The 20,599-nt window shown below is 44.3% G+C and overlaps 1 protein-coding gene across 7 annotated transcripts in view; it reads right to left on the reverse strand.

Moving 5' to 3' along the window:
• RBM47 (RNA binding motif protein 47) overlaps positions 1 to 17,227 on the reverse strand; it is a 217,693-nt gene extending 200,466 nt beyond the window's left edge. For 2 of the 7 annotated variants that reach the window (XM_074396043.1, XM_039468157.2), the window contains exon 1: positions 15,764 to 16,238. The gene's annotated coding sequence lies outside the window, so the exon portion shown is untranslated. Of the gene's footprint in view, positions 11,936 to 15,763; positions 16,239 to 16,340; positions 16,770 to 16,806; positions 16,966 to 17,121 lie in introns of those variants that run through there. The other 5 variants (XM_074396042.1, XM_074396039.1, XM_039468156.2 and 2 more) reach the window with 4 other exon arrangements.
• Positions 17,228 to 20,599: the final 3,372 nt, after the last annotated feature.

Raw genomic sequence — 20,599 nt, forward strand, 5'->3', positions numbered from 1 at the left:
TCAGCTTCTCTCGGCCAGGAACAACTGCAAACACATTTATTTATCTTTCTTCCCCAAATCTACAGGACATCAAATATTGACCAAAACTATTTGTTCAAAGGAAAATGTCAGCCTGGTACATGGAGCTCATTTCTAGCCATCCTTGAATGTTCGCTGCGTTCCCGAAGCTGCTCACAGTCCAGCTCTACACCAGCATGTGTTCATTTAATATAAGTCTCTCTCCATGAAGCTGAAAGTACTGTACAAGGATTTTTTTTTTTTTGCTTTAAATGAAGTCAAGATACAGAATTAATAAAGCATACGACACCTTGATTTTAACCACACCTAAACCTTTAAACCTCAGCCATCTTTAGGATCGCTTGAGCCCAGGAGTTTGAGACAAACCTGGGCAAAAGAATGAGACCCCTATCTCTACAAAATAAAAATAAAAATAGCTGAGCATTGTGGTACACACTTGTAGTCCCAGCTACTTATGAGGCACTCCAGCCTGGGCAACATGTGTGTGTGTCTCACATACACACAAACAAAAGGGCCTCAATTCTGACCACCATTTACCTTGGGCAAGTTACTTGATAGTGCTTCATTTCTACACCTGTCAAATGAGGATAATTGTAAAACCTATTTCTCAGGGGTAGTTTTGTTGGTTAAATAAAATCATGGCCAGGTGCGGTGACTCATGCCTGTAATCCCAGCACTTTGGGAGACTGAGGCAGGAGGATCACTTGAACCCAGGAGGCTACAATGAGCTATGATCACACCACTATACTCCAGTCTGGGCAACAGAGCAAAACCCTGCCTCAAAAATAAACAAATAAAAATAAGAAACCAAGTATGGCATACAGTGGATACTCAATAAATGTTAGTCATGGCTGGGTGTGGTGGCTTGCTTGAGCTCAAGAGTTCAAGACCAGCTTGAACAACATGGTGAAACCTTGTCTCAACAAAATATACAAAAAAAATTGCCAGTCATGGTGGTGTGTGCCTGTGGTCCCAGCTACATGGGAGGCCAAGGTAAGAAAATCTCTTGAACCCAGGAGGTCAAGGCTGCCGTGAGCCAAGATCATTTAACTGCACTACAGACTGGATGACAAAGTGAAACTCTGTCTCAAAAAAAAAAAAAAAAAAAAAAAAAAAGTCATTATCCACACAAAGCCTCTTTCTTTACATGACTGTTCCAGGTACACCTTACACATCTCCTCACCAAAGTCACTTTTTTTTTTTTTCACTCACCTGCAACTGTCTTGATCGAATTATATACTTTCTTATTAAAAACAGAATTTAGCCAGGCATGGTGGCTCACATCTGTAATTCCAGCACTTTGGGAGGCCAAAGCAGGTCAGGAGTTCAAGACCAGCCTGGCTAACATGGTGAAACCCCATCTCTACTAAAAATACAAAAATTAGCTGGGTATAATGGTGCATACCTGTAATCGCAGCTACTTGGGAGGCTGAGGCATGAGAATCACTTGAACACGGGAGACAGAGGTTGCAGTGAGCTGAGATGACGCCACTGTACTGAAGCCTGGGCAATGAAGTGAGACTCCGGCTCATAAATAAATAAATAAATGTGAAAATTTCAGGCACTTCATATCCTTTTGGAAACTGAACCCTCTTATGCAAATCCAAAAACCACACCATCTGTGGCTCAATTAAGCAATAATAAATAAAATTATACCTCATAGGCTCCAATGGCGTTAACGTGACATTGGAGGTAAAACGCTACAGCCACTGACAGTTTCTATAGCCATGGTTGCAAAGCATTATCCATCATAGCCTCTTCTACCTCCATCCAATTCTAATGCTTCATGACTTTTTAAAACATCACTTTTTTTTGGTCATTGCTTGAGACTAAAATATGGCCTTTTATTCCTATGAGTTTGCAAGTATATGCTCAATCTTTTTTTTTTTTTTTTTTTTTTTTTTTTTTTTTTTTTTTTTTTTTTTTTTTTTCAGAATAATCTCTGCTTGGGAGGTTTCAGTGTGGTGCTAAAAACAAAGCGATAAAGCTTCCACCACTGTAAGCTCCAAAAACCCTGTGTGTTGCTCACCCTAATATCCCCAGTGCTTGCTTTAGGTACTAGAAAATCAAAAACTCGGTATACTAGAGATACAAATCAGTGGTTTAAAGTGTGCCTGTATCAGCTTTCTAATTCCTACCCACATAATATGCAAAAGCAGCACAGCAGACCCTTTTTACAAAGCTTACAAAAGTTAAGTAAGAAACAGACACAAAATACATTTACATGTTCTAATGGATCCATTTTTATACTGTCAATATTTACAGCATGAATTTGCATGCCTTTCAGTGGTTAGAACTCACAAGGAAATCCACTGTTTCATCTTATATTTTCTTTTTTCTTTTTTTTTTTTTTTTTGAGACAGAGTCTCACTCTCTTGCCCAGGCTGGAGTGCAATGGCACAATCTCAGCTCACCACAACATCTGCCTCCTAGGTTCAAGTGATTGTCCTGACTCAACCCGAGCAGTTGGGATTACAGGCACCCGCCACTATGCCCGACTAATTTTTGTATTTTTAGTAGAGACAGGGTTTCTCCATGTTGGCCAGGCTGGTCTCGAACTCCTAATCTCAGGTGATCCACCCGTCTCAGCCTCCCAAAGTGCTGGGATTACAGGCGTGAGCCACCGGGCTCAACTTCATTTTATATTTTCCCTCATCTTTTGCTTATTAGTTACGTGGGATGAATCTCTGTTCACACAACGATGTACACTTCTTTTTTACTATTAAATATATATGGCATTTAATATTGTAAATTAAGTACATATACATGCTAAAATATTAAATATCTTCAATGTTAAGTATATATAAATATACGTGTACTTTAAATACATTTATATCAGTATATGATTACATATTATAGAACATAAATATTAAAATTTTAGTGACTATATGACTAATTTGAACTATAAGATGACTGAAAATATACTTATGTCTTTTTTTTTTTTTTTTAAGACGGAGTTTCACTCTGTTGCCCAGGCTGGAGTGCAATGGCGCAATCTCGGCTCAGTGCAACCTCTGCCTCCTGGGTTCAAGCCATTCTCCTGCCTCAGTCTCCCGAGTAGCTGGGAGTACAGGCGCCTGCCACCACGTCCAGCTAATTTTTCTGTATTTTTAGTAAAGATGGGGTTTCACTATGTTGGCCACGCTGGTCTTGAGCTGCTGACCTCAGGTCATCCACCCGCCTCCCAAAGTACTGGGATTACAGGGATGAGGCGCCATGCCCAGTCATGTTCTTTTTTTAATGTTTGCACCCCCCCCATTTCCCCATTACAGTTTCCTATACACCTATACACCCTTGATACTCAATTAGCATTATTTTGTCATTTGTAATATGTAAGTAAAGATCACATACTTTACATTTGCAAATGTGGACACAAAGAGAAACACTGAAATACAGAATAGTTGTCTAAAAGAATGTGAAGGGCCAGGCATGGTGGTTCACACCTGTAATCTCAGCACTTTGAGAGGTCGAGGGGAGCAGATTGCTTGAGCCCAGGAGTTCAAGACCAGCCTGGGCTACGTGGCAAAACTCTTGTCTCTACAAAAAATAAAAAAATTTCGCTGAGCATGGTGATGCATGCCTGTAATCCCAGCTACTTATGAGGCTGAGGTTGGGAGGATGACCTGAGCCCAGGGAGATCGAGGCTGCAGTGAACCATGACTGTGCCACCACACTCCAGCCTGGGCAACAGAGTAAGACCCTCAAAAAAAAAAAAAAAAAAAAAAGAAAAAAAAAATGCTAGGCAGCCAGGCATGGTGATGTGCCTGTAGTCCCAGTTACCCAGGAGGCTGAGAAGGATGACTGATTGCTTGTGCCCAAGACATTGCAGTAAGCTGTGATCACGCCACTGTGCTCCAGCCTGGTAACAGAGTGACACCTTGTCTCTAAAAATAAAATAAAATAAGAAATAATATAATTTTTCTAAAAATGAATGCTAGGCACTAGAGATGTCTCCTGTTTTTTTGCTAGAGGCACTGGATATAAAAGGGAAACTTCTAAAAGCCAGGCACGGTGGCTCACGCCTGTAATCGCAGCACTTTGGGAGGTCAAGGCAGGTGCATCATGAGGTCAGGAGATCAAGATCATCCTGGCCAACATGGTGAAATCCTGTCTCTACTAAAAATACAAAAAATTAGCCAAGTGTGGTGGTACACACCTGTAGTCCCAGCTAGTCGGGAGACTGAGGCAGGGGAATTGCTTGAACTTGGGAGGCGGAGATTACAGTAAGCTGAGATGGCACCACTGCATTCCAGCCTAGAGACAGAGTGTGACTCTGTCTAAAAAAAAAATCAATAAAAGGGAAACTTCCAGCATCTCCTTGGGATGTTTGAACAGGAATCTCAGTAAACACGCCCAAAATTGAGCTCTTGATCTCCCCTACCTGCCTTAGACTTGTTCTCCTCCAGTCTCTGCCATCACAGCCAGCAACACAGGTCAAAACCCCTCATCCTCAGCCCTCCCTCCAGGCCATCACCACATATTGCTATTTCTGCCAGCCATTGCCAGCCTCAGACTCAGCCTGTAAGAGACAGGTGGATACACAGAAGAAATCACATGCAGGCCACTGGCTCTCTCCACTGTCACCGCCACCCCCAAAAAGGAACTCCCAGACAGGCACAGTGGCTCATACCTATAATGTCAACACTTTGGGAGGCCAAGGGGGATGGATCACTTGAGCCCAGGAATTCAAGACCAGCCTGAGCAACATAGTGAGACCCTGTCTCTACAACAAAATAAAAATTAAAAAATTAAAAAATTGGCCGGGTGCAGTGGCTCACCCCTATAATCCCAGCTCTTTGGGAGGCCGAGGCAGGTGGATCACTTGAGGTCAGGAGTTCGAGACCAGCCTAATCAACATGGTGAAACCCTGTCTCTACTAAAAATACAAAAATTAGCCAGGCGTGGTGGCACATGCCTGTAATCCCAGCTATTCGCAAGGCTGAGAAAGAAGAATCACTTGAACCCGGGAAGCAGAGGTTGGTTGCAGTGAGCCAAGATCACGCCACTGCACTCCAGCCTGGGTGACAGAGCGAGACTCAGTCTCAAAAAAAAAAAAGTCTGTATCTAGGCAAGAAAAATAAGTCTTTTCAATGTGTCTAGTTTAAACCAATTTAATTTATATTTACTGGTTCTGTATTTTGGTAAATAATTACCACCAGCTCCCTCTACATGGTATGTTATCAAAGACAAGTCTAATTTAATATTTATATGCTATTAGTTTTTTCTTTTTAAATTTTTTTTTTAGTAGAGGAGAGGTTTTACCATGTTGCCCAGGCTAGTTTTTAACTCCTGGGCTCTCGCAATCCGCCCACCTCAATTCCCCAAAGTGTTGGGATTACAGGCATGAGCCACTGAGCCCAGCCCCACTATTCATTTCTAATGTCCCATTCAGCACATATGGTAAGAAAAGTGATGATCTGCAGAAAGAACTATGAACAGTAGCTCTTTGTTTATTAGGTATAATTGTGTGTGTGTGTGTGTGTGTGTGTGTGTGTGTGTGTGTGTGTGTGTTTTAAATTCCTCAACAAATTGTGATGATGTCTTCCAAATCAGTTTAGAAGGAAAGAAAAACCCAAAATCTGGGCCGGGCGCGGTGGCTCAAGCCTGTAATCCCAGCACTTTGGGAGGCCGAGGCGGGTGGATCACGAGGTCGAGAGATCGAGACATCCTGGTCAACATGGTGAAACCCCGTCTCTACTAAAAATACAAAAAATTAGCTGGGCATGGTGGCACGTGCCTGTAATCCCAGCTACTCAAGAGGCTGAGGCAGGAGAATTGCCTGAACCCAGTAGGCGGTGAGCCGAGATTGCATCATTGCACTCCAGCCTGGGTAACAAGAGCAAAACTCTGTCTCAAAAAAAAAAAAAAAAAAAAATTATCTGGGCATGGTGGCACGCCCCTGTAGTCCCAGCTACTTGGAAGGCTGAGGCAGGAGAATCGCTTGAACCCAGGAGGCCAAGGTTACAATGAGGCAAGATTGCGCTACTGCATTCCAGTTTGGCAATTCCATCTCAAAAAAAAAAAAAAAAAAAAAAGACGATAGTACATAAAGTCAACTGATCGTAGATGAAGAGCCTGGATTGATTTAGCTATTTCTGACTGTTGTCAGTCATGGTTTGTGGCTGATTTAGAATTATTTGGATTTTGGGTTTTTCTTTTTATTGAGAGGGAGTTTCGCTCTTGTGACCCAGGCTGGAGTGCAATGGCGCCATTTCGGCTCACTGCAACCTCCGCCTCCTGGGGAAGCCCTTTTCAGTGAATTACGGATCTAAACAAGGCAAATGAACGCAGAGAGGGAGCTGTGCCTCCAAAGGCCAAGAAAAGCAATTTTGTCAAACCTAGGTAATTGTCCAAAGGAGAGAACAAAACCAATACTAACAAACACGCATGACAGATGAGAGAATTGTCTTGCCACTCAGTAAAACCCAAGATCAAGTATTTGTACAAAGGTTCTGGGGGAAAATCAAAGACTCAAACAATGACTCTAGCACTTTCGTTTTGTGCCAGGTCAAGGCAAAAATACTAATTGAGCTCTACAACCGAGAACAATCTGTATGGACTCCTGCAGCAGCAGCTGGCACTTGTGATAACCTCAAAGTTGAAAAGAGATAGTTAAGAAAATTTGTCTTGACAGTTACTTTCAGAACAATCATTATAATTAAATGACAATAGAAAAGGTGATAAATGATATAGTAACACAAGTCAGTCAAGTGTAATTATCTGTAGGGCATACAATTCAGGGTTCAAAACAGAGGGCTATACATTTAGATATAAATCACAAAAAGATTGCCAAAGAGGAGGCTTTGATTTGGAAACAGGGAAGCTCTGAAATTGGGAAGTACTGAAATGATTGCGACATCCCCACATTTGGCCCTGCCTTGAACGTTACTTAGTCATCAGCCTCCATCAAGGACTTGTGGTGGCAGAGAAAATAAACCACAGAAAACATGGCGGCCTCCTGGGAGAGGTCGGGGAGAAAACCCATGCTCATTCAGAAAGGTGTGTTCGAGGTTGTATTTCGAGTAAACACTTTCGGTCACACCTGAAATGTATAAAAAGCCTGTGTGTCTTATTCATTCCACAAATATTTATGGAGTACCTGCACTGTGGCAGATGCTGCTTTAATGTGCTTGGGGTATATCAATGAATGAAGCAGACATTTTCGTCAGGGACAGACAGACAATAGGTCATACAATTCCATAGCATGCTGCAAAGTGATAAATACCAGAGCGAGCAGGGTAGGGAGACAGAGAATGCAAGCAGGAAGGAGGACTTGCTGTTTTAACCAGGAGAAGGCACAGCAAAGACTTGAAGGAGGTGAAGGAGTGAAGCACGGAGATATCTGGGGATGATGGTTCGGGGATCGGGACAGCCAGTGCAAAGACCCTGTGGTATGAATGTGCTGGGCACACCCCATCAAGAAAATGAGTGTGGTTAAAGCAAAGGGAGTAAGCATGTGCATGGTAGGAGGTGAGCTAAAAGAGATGTTCGGGCTAGAAATAAAGTCACTCATTGGTTTTGAGTGAGATAGAGAGGCTCTAAAAAGTTTTTGGCAGGGGACTGACACGATCTGACTTCTGTTTTAAAAGTCACTCTGGGGCCAGGCGCAGTGGCTCAAGCCTGTAATCCCAGCACTTTGGGAGGCCGAGGCGAGTGGATCATGAGGTCGAGAGATCGAGACCATCCTGGTCAACATGGTGAAACCCCATCTCTACTAAAAGTACAAAAAATTAGCTGGGCATGGTGGCACGTGCCTGTAATCCCAGCTACTCAGGAGGCTGAGGCAAGAGAATTGCCTGAACCCAGGAAGCAGAGGTTGCGGTGAGCAGAGATCGCGCCATTGCACTCCAGCCTGGGTAACAAGAGCGAAACTCCGTCTCAAAATAAATAAATAAATAAATAAATAAAAATAAAAGTCACTCTGGCCAGGTGAGGTAACTCACACCTGTAATCCCAGCACTTTGGGAGGCCAAAGTGGGTGGATCGCTTCAGGCCAGGAGTTAGAGACCAGCCTTGCCAACATGGTGAAACTCCATCTCTACTAAAAATACAAAAATTAGCTGGGCATGGTGGTGCACGTCTGTAATCCCAGCTACTCAGGAGAGGCAGGAGAATCACCAGAACCTGGAAGGCAGAGGTTGCTGTGAGCCAAGATCACACCACTGCACTCCAGCTTGGGTGACTGAGACTCCATCTCAAAAAAAAAAAAAAAAAAAGTCACTTGGATACTGGGTCAAGAAACGAGTGCGGGGAGAGCAGTAAGGGCAAAGGTGGAAGCAGGGGAGCAGGTAAGCAGATTCTGGAGAACCATCCACCCTTCCATGACTAACTCTAGCCAATGGAGAAAGGGCAAGACCTTTCATACAGGACCAGGGTGTATGAGAACATGGGTGTTACCATTTAATTTCAGGGTCTGTGTGCCTCCTGCAGTTCCCACCAGAGAAGTGACTCCTAGGTTTCACACTGGGCTTGTTCGTATCACATGAGCTGGCAGTTTCTGTTTACTCATTGGCAAACTGACATACACCTTAAAGTAGATCCGGGAACCCACAATGTGGGGCACCAAGCAAAAGAGGTCCCTGGGCCAAACTACTGTTTGCACCAAATAGGAGGGGCTAACTTGTTATTGGATTTCCCCTTGCTCTGTAAATAGGATTTCACTAGAGGCAATTCTTCCAATACTTTTTCAGCCACCTGTCCTTCCTCATCTCTTTTCCTTAACTAGGAGTACACCATCAGCCCACCAGAAAAACCACACTGCTGTGGCTCATTCATATTCACCAAAGACTGCCCTTTCACTCTTGGATTTCTTGGTTGACTCTTCCTATTTTTTAAGGGCAAGATCTCACTGTGTGACCCAGGCTGGAGTGCAGTGTGGCTAGTCACAGGCGCAATCCTAACACACTAAAGCCTTCAACGCTGTCATCAAGCAGTGCTCCTGCCTCAGCCTCCCAAGTAGCCCACAGGCATGAACCATGATGCTCAGATCTTTACTCTCCCTAATTTTGAGAAAATGTGCTTTTTTCCTTCTAACAACTATCAGTAATTTCCTTCTAATAATGACCTAATATGTTTTTTCTAATTATAAAAAAAAAAATACACTTTTTTCACCTCATCATTGCTTATTGGCAACTCTCACCCTTTTAAAGGTCATTAAAGCCAGGCGCGGTGGTAGTGCCTGCAGTCCCAGCTACTCGGGAGGCTGAGGTGGGAGGATCGATTGAGCCCAGGAGTTCTGGGCTGTAACGTGCTATGCTGATCCGGTGTCTGCACTAAGTTCAGCATCAATATGGTGACCTCCCAGGAGCGGGGAACCACTAGGTTGACTAAGGAGGTGTGAACCGGCCCGGGTCGGAAATGGAGCAGGTCAAAACTCCTGTGCTGATCAGTAGTGGGATCATGCCTGTGAATAGCCACTGCACTCCAGCCTGGGCAACATAGCGAGACCCCGTCTCTTAAAAAAAAAAAAAATTTTAAATAAATAAATAAAGGATATTAAAGAACAGACAAAAAGGTATAAACCTGGTTGTCTTGTTTGTTTGTTTCGAGATGGAGTCTTGCTCAGTTGCCCAGGCTAGAGTGTAGTGACACAACCTTGGCTCACTGCAACCTTCACCTCCTGGTCTTAACGGATGCTCCCACCTCAGCCTCCCGGGTAGCTGGGACTACAGGCATGCACCACCATGCCTGGCTAATTTTTGTATTTTTTGTAGAGACGGAGTTTTGCCATATTGCCCAGGATGGTCTCGAACTCCCGGGTTCAAGTGATACACCAGCCTTGGCCTCCACAAGTGCTGGGATTACAGGTATGAGTGACCGCGCCTAGCCCAGATAAATTTATTTAATCCTTGTAACAACCCTGTGAGGTAGGCATTTTATAGTTGGGGAAACTGAGTCACAAGGGTTTTTGTTTTTGTTTTTTTTTTTTTTGAGACGGAGTTTCGCTCTTGTTACCCAGGCTGGAGTGCAATGGCGCGATCTCGGCTCACCGCAACCTCCGCCTCCTGGGTTCAGGCAATTCTCCTGCCTCAGCCTCCTGAGTAGCTGGGATTACAGGCACGCGCCACCATGCCCAGCTAATTTCTTGTATTTTTAGTAGACACGGGGTTTCACCATGTTGACCCGGATGGTCTCGATCTCTTGACCTCGTGATCCACCCGCCTCGGCCTCCCAAAGTGCTGGGATTACAGGCTTGAGCCACCGCGCCCGGCCTGTTGTTGTTGTTTTTAAGTTAACCTGCCTGAAGTCACATGAAATAAGCAGCAGAGCTAAGAGTGGAACCAAGACAGTCTATGCTCCTAGCCACGCTGCTACGAAGTGTGAATTTAGTATGAATAGCCATCCTTTCCCCAAAATCTGCATCTTTACTCTAGCTAAACCCCTTTTCTTTCTCTCCACATGTGACGAAACTTTGCTGATTACTCTGAGAACAAACTAGCCCACAGGGCTGAGCTCTCCTCCATGCCAGCATGCAGCAGCTTTTGCCTTTTATAATCTAACTAAATTATAAGATAAAACCACAGCCACCTCATTCTTCCCTGGAAAAGTCTAAAATGGTAAGATCACATCCTCACGGAGAAATAGATCACAGATATTAGCTGGTAGGACATAAAATAAAACAAAACAAAACAAAACAAAAAAAACAACACAAACATTAGGCCATTGCATTTTCTGTTAATAAGCTGCAGAGCCCCATTGAGTTTTCTGTGTCACCAAACCCTCCCAGTGGTAGTTACACAAAGGCAACTTTGTCTTGAGAAGGCTACTGGGAAGATGGGCCTAATCTTGGCAAGGGCTTGGTGTACCGAAAACCATGTTATTATTTTTAAAACTAAATGACAACACACAAAAAGAAATATTATTTAAGCCATCTTTTCTTTTTTCTTTTTTGAGACAGAATCTTGCTGTCGCCAGGTTGGAGTGCAGTAGCACGATCTCGGCTCACAGTCAACAACCTCTGCATGCCAGGTTCAAGCGATTCTCCTGCCTCAGCCTCCCGAGTAGCTGGGACTACAGATGTCCACCACCACGCCCAGCTAATTTTTGTATTTTTAGCAGAGACAGGGTTTCACCATATTGGCTAGGCTGGCCTCGAACTCCCAACCTTGTGATCCACACACCTCGGCCTCCCAAAGTGCTTGGGATTACAGGCTCGAGCCACTGTGCCCAGCCTAAACCATCTTTTCAAAAGTCACAGTGCTATTATCCTCACCAACATAGAACCCTACTTTTTGAAACATGAATGATTTACCGGAGCTTGCAAGGCTCAAATACACGTTTTCAGAATAGGAATCAAATTGATCTAAGAGAAGTAACACCTGAAAAAACCGTGTCCATTTTGTACTTCAGTACTTTTTCTTTTTCTTGGGGCATGTGAAATGCTTTGCAAACTCTATTTAGCCACGACTCGGTGCTCTGAAAGGTAGGTACTTTTTATTATAATTTTAATACACTGGCAGGTACAGGTGTCCTGTTCCATTTCAGCTGCACAATGCCCTGCATTCATTGTATACCCACCCACTGCCCATTGGTACATAGACTTAACTCTTGCTCACCCATAAGTGGATTACCCACAGCATCTGGGTACAGGTTGTCTTCAACCCCAGTTGGTGGATACTCAGGAAGTATGAGCAAAACTGACCATTTCTCAAAGCAAGGCACAATCAGGAAGCCAAAGCTGTCAGCAACTCCCCTTTCATTCAACATACGCCCACCAGAAACCCACTATGGCCTTCATGCAGGGCCACCAGGTTCATGTGAACCACAAACAGATAGTATCCCCAAAGACAAACATCGTGATTAGAAGAGGCTGGATGTAGGCCGGGCGCGGTGGCTCAAGCCTGTAATCCCAGCACTTTGGGAGGCCGAGGTGGGTGGATCACGAGGTCAAGAGATCGAGACCATCCTGGTCAACATGGTGAAACCCCGTCTCTACTAAAAATACAAAACATTAGCTGGGCATGGTGGTGCGTGCCTGTAATCCCAGCTACTCAGGAGGCTGAGGCAGGAGAATTGCCTGAACCCAGGAGGCGGAGGTTGCGGTGAGCAGAGATCGTGCCATTGCACTCCAGCCTAGGTAACAAGAGCAAAACTCCGTCTCAAAAAAAAAAAAAAAAAAGAAGAGGCTGGATGTTGTTTCCTTGATTAATGTGGCTGAGTGTAATCCATAAATAAAGTGTACATTTTGCAGAACCAGGAATCTCCTGAGACCAAAAGATTGATATTTTCCTAAAACACAAAGGGTTTTCAGGGTTACAGTAGCACTTTGTCTTCTCCTGATGCCATCTCCCTGAAATGGCCTTCGGAAAAGCAGAGATTGTGCTTTTGATTTCTAAAATGACTCCACTCTAAAAGCTCTGATAGGGTGTTCCGAAAAAGCTACTAATCACTTCTATGCGATCAGCTTATTTGTGCATTTTATTTTACAAACACACAAACCATGTACATCCAGACACACCCACAAATCATTTTTTACATAAACTAAGTTCCTATGAAGACAAAAAGGGGAGAGTCACAACAACAAAAAAGTGTTCCTATTAAATATGTAAGTTACATAAACTGAACTGTGATTCTTTTCTTTTTTCAGGAGTCCTTAAATCACACAGAAAGTAGAGGAAAGGCAAAAAGTAGGAGTGCGGTTGAAGGGTTCGCACCTTTTGTAATCAGTTTACTTTTGGTTGTACCAAGAGATGATTATCTTGAATTCATTCAAACTAGTGTCTATTGCAGTACACTACGAACATCTGAATTACAAAAGGGAAGGAGGAGCCTCCCATTCCCACAGTTGCTAGTTTACCTGCAATACTTTGAGGATATGGATAATCTCCATGTGAGCTTTCCACACTAGGACCACATTCAGAACGTACCTGTTTCTTGGCTATGTATTCCTCTAGACACTCTCTCCCTTTCTACTTTCACTGGAAAATGAAAGTTTTCCTTCCCCAGAACATTTTCAGAGCAAAAGATAAGAGATCCTTAAAAGAAAGTGGTCATTGACTTCAAGTGGGGGAGATGGCCCTCCCCACCGCCCCTCCCCCCATACAGATGCAGACAGAATAGATGGGGAAGCAACTGTGAGAGAAACACAAACAATCAGAACTCAAGCTCAGACAATCTCAGGAGTTTTACTGACAAGATGATTCAGGGCCACACACAAAAAATGGCAGGGTGCCATTTCCCCTTGAATCTCTCCAGCATAAGATGTTTCCAACAACTTGAGGCGGCAACTGAGCAATTAGTTACTGATCATTTCTCTGACAATTCTCTAGAGGCTCCAAAGGCCTCCTATCTTGAAACCCAAGTCATCTCTGCATTGCTATTATTGAAAATCTTTACCCAGTTGCTCTTTGAAGCCATTCCTCAGAGCAGTAATGCTGTGACTAACACATACCTTTTATGATATTAAAGCAGAAAATCAGCATCATCATTAAGACACAGAGACTGTTTCTAAGAGAGAAAGAAAATATTTCCCCTACTCAGGCCAGTAGCTGAAACACTGCAATACAACATTTAGGTTGGAATCAACCGTGACAAGCACTTAAAGCTGCATTTAATGTCTTCACTGTAACTTGATAAAAGTATGGCACACAAATTTTACTTTCATTCTAAATGTATCCTTTATTCTAAATCTCATGAATCCCAAACTTAAACCCTCTTCAGAGTAAGTTCCCCTCCCCACATCCCCACCCCCACCCGCGAATTATGTATCTTCTGGGATAACCAAATCACAGTTCCACTTGAGCCTGGGTCCAGGTTTAAGAAAATCTCCCTCCCTTCACCCTTGTATCCATTCCCTGATCTTTTCTGAAAAATCAGGAGACTTAAGGTGTGGAGGTAGAAACTTAACTGAAATCGCCAAATGCTTTTCTATAGCAGTGAAACCTCAATCATGTGGGAAGTGATTTAATCTTGAGCTCCAGAGCAGAACTTGAAAAGCAAATTAAATCCTTCTGTAAGAAAATAATTTCATCTACTTTAACCTAATCTTAAAAAAAAAATCATGACCTAGAACAGTAAACCAAAGAGTCTAATATGAATGTTCTTATCATGTGAGGAAAAAAACGTGAGTAGTCTTTAACACTAGCTAGAGCAAGTATATAGAACATGTGTCCAGAAGCATGTAGTTCCCTTGCTTTCCGTCTTTATTTCATCCTCAGTATCACCACTGCTTAGGGCAGAATTCTTTCAACATTTAATCTAGAGCAGCACAGTGAGTGAAGGGATCAAAAATAAATATGTTGACTATTAAAAATATAGAAATTGACAAAAAAAGATAATAAATTCTCAATCCTACAAACTTCTGTAAATGCAAAAACCAAGAGAAAGATAATAAATCTTTAATAATTGATTGATATTCAGAAACTCTTGATCTGATGAATTTCAGCATGGCCTACCTAGTCTGGTAAAGGATAGCAGAGCTAGGCTTGTTTCTTCATTTGACACATACTGAAAGTTAATAATGAAGCTAGGTGCTTGGGACATTTCTGAGACCCCATCCCTCCAGTATGCAGTAATTTAAGTCAAAGAGGCCAATATTGTGTATATTAGAACAAGGTGAAGGTAAGGTAGACCAGAAAAAATATTAAAATCTAAACCTTTCTTTTCTTCCTTCTGTTTTCCTTTCAGACTGGGCTAGTTTTAGTTCCTTCCAAGATTTCCAATTCAGCAATCTGACAAAGATCATTGTCTAAATGAATAGCAACAAACTCCCACAAAGTGTTCCCTTAGCCTCTAGATTGACTACTTTGGTTTGTCTAGAGGTTGAGTGTTGCGCCGCTGACTTTCACCATTTAGAATCGGCACCTCCAATTCTCAAAGGCTCCGGGTCTAACTGCCAACCTTTTGAGCTCAAAACTTCGGCAATGCCTTCAAGTTGGGTTGTCAACCCTTTGCTTCCCCCCACCCTGAGAAATTCGTATGACCTTGCCTTAAAACTTTTAAATACATTTTTTAATCTATATTCCTGCTAGAGAAAACTGAATGAGTCATTAAAATACTACCAGGAAGAAAAAAAAGGTTTGATTTTTTAGTTCAGGGTAGTAATGGCCTGTAAGTACCTTGAAGACGCTATCTTCCTATCACTTATGCCTTGGGACAGTACCCATGAGTGGCTGAACTTTTACCTAATTAAAAAATGAGTCATCTATCTGAAAAAATTCCACTTCCATTTATTTTATCTGATTTCTTAAATATCCGGTTGACTGATGATTTGTCAGATGTCATAATTCGTCAGTCCTGCTCTTTTCTACGGGTTGAATTTTTAATTTGAAACAATTACACCTCCACCGAGTGTTACTTTCAGAGGTAAATTACTGCAGGAAGACCCCCCTCTGCCTTGGTTAACACTTAAATGAGCTGCCTCCCGTCCAGGACGCTTCCCCAAACACACAGTAATAATCTAAGTCTAAAGTCACCTGTGCTTCTGGGCGGTCCAATCATGTATTTTCAAGAGTGAAAAAAAAAATCAGTTTCTTTTATGGAAAGAGATTCATCACTACAGGAAACACGATGGGGACTGTATACGATTATCTGCTTTCCCAGAAGTTGACCCTTTTATTCCCACTAAATATACCGAGAGACAGGAGAGTGATAGCATGAGGGATAAGGGCTAAAGAGAGAAGAAAAAAAAAAAAAAATATATATATATATATATATATATATATATATATATATATACTTCAAAAATCGGGACCCAAACGTAAGATTAAGGGACAATAGTTAGAAGGGACTACCAAAATCACCTTACCTTTCCTTGTTAAGTTTTTGGAGTCGCCCACTTCAGAAATTAACATCACAGCCCAGGAGCAACTTACACAGCTAGGAAGTCACCTACAACATCTTCTCCGCCGCCCTCTTTTTAATGTAAAAACAAAATAAGGAAAGTCCAGCGACTCCCCACCGCGCCGCTTAAAGCAACAGAGCGTTTTAGGCTTAACTCCCAGGCTCTGGGAATTCCAGTGGGTCGGAATTGCTTAACCTTGGAGACCTGCAAAGGGAAAGTCTCCAGGAGGACCGCTCCCCAAACCCCGGCTTCTCTCTATCCCAAGCTGCTCATTCCACAGTGAAGAGCGGGAGCGGCGACCCGAAGGCGGCGGAGCTCTCTGGGGCTCGGCTCCCGAGACTGGGAGCGCGCGGCGGTTCCACCCGCAGAGCGGCACCGGGTCCCGGCTGCGTGGGGCGCTGCGCTCGGGAGCGCTCGGCGTCTGGTCTGCGGGCCCTTCCCGGTTCCCTCCCTCTCTCCTCCCGCCGCCCGCCCCCTGCCGAGGCCATCCGCCTCACAGTAGCGAGGTTGTCTCTCGTCTACTCCCTTCCCTTAAACTCACCAAACCAGATTTTTACTCCCAACACCGGCAACTTCCCGTAAATCTGCCCTGAAATTGTATCCTGCTCGCTGAGCCTCGCCTGGCGAAAGGCCAGTGCCACATTCCTGTTGTTTTTTTAGGAGCGCAGATACCTTTGCTGAAGGTTCAAAGAAAATCGGCCTTGATGGGAGAGACTGGGGGGCCTTGACCAGACGGACTTCTCTCCCCGCCCCAAAAGTCACATGCCTTTCAGACACCCAGAAGTGGCACCTGCTCCACCTGGGAACGTGTGTCCGGGTCAGACGCCCGGGCCCCGTCGGGCTGTTCCAAGAAACCCAGCCATGGAGGAATCAGGAACCTGCTGTGGAATCTCAAGCCGATTGGAACCGCCCCGCTCCCCTTCTCCCCCCAAGTAAAGAAGTCGCTGGACGAGGTGGAATCTCTGCGCCCCCCGCGTACCGGGGGAGAGCTCCCGGGACGTCCTTACCTGGGGACGAGCATGGCTTGGCCGCGCGCAGGCAGGAGCGTCACGCGGACGGGGCCCTGACCTTTGCCGGGGCCTTCGCAGCAGGGCCTGGGGCCTGGGCGCTGCTCGTTCAGAAGCGGCTCATTTTAATGCGCTCTGACCTAAAGTTGCGGCTGGTTTCTAGAAAGGGAACAAAAAACACTGCACTGAGAAACAGCAGCCAAGCCCTCGCTTCACCTTGCCTGCTCTCTGGGCAGTTGGCTCGAACCCCCACTCCGTTCCCATCCCAAAGAAACCCAGAAGTCCGCAATCTGCGCCCCACCCCCTTCGCCTTACCTGTTTATACAAGAGTTAAGGAGCCTCCCGCATTTCAGAGGAGCGCTAAGCCTGTTTGTAGGCGCGGAATCGGCCAACAGGAATCGCATTCTGTGACTAAACAAACTAGAAGAGGAAGCAGGCACCACCAGGAACCTAAAACACAGTTGTGATTTCGGGTTGCGGTGTCATTCAGCTGAGGGGGAAAAAAATACCGTTCTCATCGGGCTACCTTAGTAAAAGAATGCTCTAAAAGTAGTTCTTTGCTGGTTGAGTTAACACATGCAAAGAGCTTAGAACGGTGCCTGGCGCTCAGTGTTAGCTGCCGTTATTGTTGTTATTCTTATTATTATTTACATGATGACTTTTTTCCAAAGAAGGGGTGTGTGATCAGAGTTAGACCGGGGCTGTAGCCCCAGCCCTGTCACTCACCAGCTGTGAGGCCTGAGCAAGATAGTTAATCTCTCCCAGCCTCAGTTTCTGGAAGATTCTAACGATGGGATTTTTACAAACAGTTTATATTCATTGCTGACAGTCTTGAATACAATGGGAAATAAAGTCCCTGTAAAGGGTAGCCAACTGAATTTTATCTCACTTAAAAGTTACAAGATTGACAGGAGAAATGCAGATAAATTTGCCCGCATTCCATGAAGCTCACTAAATAGGAAGGAAACTCAGGACCCAGCAATCAACCATCTGCTATGCTTAATTCTCATTTGTATTTTGGCACTTGACCTGGTGTCTAATCCTGGGAGAGTTATTTATCCCAGACTGGGCCGGACAAGTAATGACCCTTGCCGTTTGAAAAGTAGTATGGGCTGGGCGCAGTGGCTCAGGCCTGTAATCCCAGCACTTTGGGAGGCGGAGGTGGGCGGATCACGAGGTCAGGAGATGGAGACCATCCTGGCTAACACGGTGAAACTCCGTCTCTACTAAAAATACAAAAAAAAAAAAAAAAAAAAAAAAAAAAAAAAAAAAAAAAAATTGGCCCGGCGTGGTGGCACGCGCCTGTAGTCCCAGCTACTCCAGAGGCTAAAGCAGGAGAATGGCTTGGACCCGGAAGCGGAGGTTGCAGTGAGCCGAGACAGCGCCATTGCACTCTAGCCTGGGCGGCAGAGTGAGGCTGCGTCTCAAATAAAAAAAATAAAAATAAAAATAAAAAAAAAAAAATACTTAGAGAGGTCCTATCTTCCTATAGAAAATTTTTTTTAAAAAAACAGTACGAAAGAGAGGAAAATGGTTTTGAAACGCCTCATAAACATTAAAAAGTGATTATTGGAGGCTAAAATGTTATCAGTGCCTCCACCCTTTATCCTCCATTTAACTTCACATTTAAAGAAAGAACTCATAATCCCTTTCCATTAATGAAGCCCTTTCTACTTTATGGAGCATTTTCACCCTTCTTATGTTATCTGATCCTTACAAAATGATCCTATGAGCTCTTAGCTATTTTGTCCCCATTTTGCAGATGAAGACACAGATCACACGGGTTAAGTCCAAGGACTGAGTGGTAAGGCCAGGGCTGGTTCTCAGTTCTAGCTAAATTTAAAAGCAGCATTTGCCACCTTTGGGAAAAATGATTCCTTAAAATCATCAAAGAATTCTGAAACATTTTAAATGCTTCTGATCTTTTATCTTCCCAGGAAGCAAAATTTAACCCAGACAAATTCAACATTTCCTGCATTTTAGGTTCATTTCTTGTCAATACCAGCCAGCACCAACTGTAAACAGCAGGCAGTGGGAACTCTCTGTGCTAAGTTCCCTCACCAGACCTAAGGGTTGACACTGCCAGGCACAAACAAGGGCTCCACCTGCTTAAGACAACTCAAAAACCTAGCTTCACATTAGCCTGAAATTTTCTTTTCCAGAAGTATCTGGATTATCACCTCAAAAGTCTCACTGTCAGAGATTGAGCTGAAGGATTCAAGAGGGGACAGTCTCACTGGGCACAGTGGCTCACGCCTGTAATCCCAGCACTTTGGGAGGCCTAGGCAGGCAGGTCACCTGAAGTCAGGAGTTCCAGATGAGCCTGGCCAACATGGTGAAACCCCATCTCTACTAAAAATACAAAAATTAGCCAGGTGTGGTGGCGGGTGACTGTGATCCCAGCTATTTGGGAAGCTGAGGCAGGAGAATTATTTGAACCCAGGAGGCAGAGGTTGCAGTGAGCCAAGATTGCACCACTGCACTCCAGCCGGGTGACAGAGTGAGACTTTGACTCAAATAAATAAATAAATACATACATAAAATAAGGCTGGGTGCAGTGGCTCATGCCTGTAATCCCAGCACTTTGGGAGGCTGAGGCAGGCAGGTCACCTGAGGTCAGGCATTTCAGATGAGCCTGGCCAACATGGTGAAACCCCATCTCTACTAAAAATTTAATAATTAGCCAGGTGTGATGGAGGGTGCCTGTAATCCCAGCTATTCAGGAGACTGGGGCAGGAAAATGGCTTGAACCTGGGAGGTAGAGGTTGCAGTGAGTCCAGATCGAGCCACTGCACTCTGGCCCAGGTGACACAGTAAGACTTAAATAAATAAATAAAATAGGGCCGGGCACGGTGGCTCAAGCCTGTAATCCCAGCACTTTGGGAGGCCGAGGCGGGTGGATCACAAGGTCAAGAGATCAAGACCATCCTGGTCAACATGGTGAAACCCCGTCTCTACTAAAAATACAAAAAAATCAGCTGGGCATGGTGGCGCGTGCCTGTAATCCCAGCTACTCGAGAGGCTGAGGCAGGAGAATTGCCTGAACCCGGGAGGCAGAGGTTGGGGTGAGCCAAGAACGCGCCATTGCACTCCAGCCTGGGTAACAAGAGTGAAACTCCGTCTCAAAAATAAACAAACAAATAAATAAATAAATAAATAAATAAATAAATAAAATAAAAGCAGTTTGAAAGTGTGTAGGTCGGTGACTACAGGTGAACTGGAGCTGGAGTCAGGGAAAACTCCTGCTGAGGAGCCTCAGGTTCCACATCAGGAAGAGAGTCCCCATCTCAGAGAGCATCAGTTACTGTCTCTCAGATGTTGCCTGGCACTTCTGCTCCTTCTTCAGTTTTGCCCGCTGACCCCTATGAAATGGATATATCCTTTTTTTTTTTTTTTTTTTTTTTTTTTGAGATGGAGTTTCGCTCTTGTTACCCAGGCTGGAGTGCAATGGTGCGATCTCGGCTCACCGCAACCTCCGCCTCCTGGGTTCAGGCAATTCTCCTGCCTCAGCCTCCTGAGTAGCTGGGATTACAGGCAAGCGCCACCATGCCCAGCTAATTTTTTGTATTTTTAGTAGAGACGGGGTTTCACCATGTTGACCAGGTTGGTCTCGATCTCTCGACCTCGTGATCCACCCACCTCAGCCTCCCAAAGTGCTGGGATTACAGGCTTGAGCCACCGCGCCCGGCTTGGATATATCCTTTTTTTTATGAACCCCATATTCACTGGAGAAACAGGTATAATTCTTGTTCCTATTTCTCACTGGCCTCCCAGGAACATGACAAAAATAGAT

Source organism: Saimiri boliviensis, chromosome 3 (assembly GCF_048565385.1).
Source record: "Saimiri boliviensis isolate mSaiBol1 chromosome 3, mSaiBol1.pri, whole genome shotgun sequence".
NCBI classification, from domain to species: domain Eukaryota; kingdom Metazoa; phylum Chordata; class Mammalia; order Primates; family Cebidae; genus Saimiri; species Saimiri boliviensis.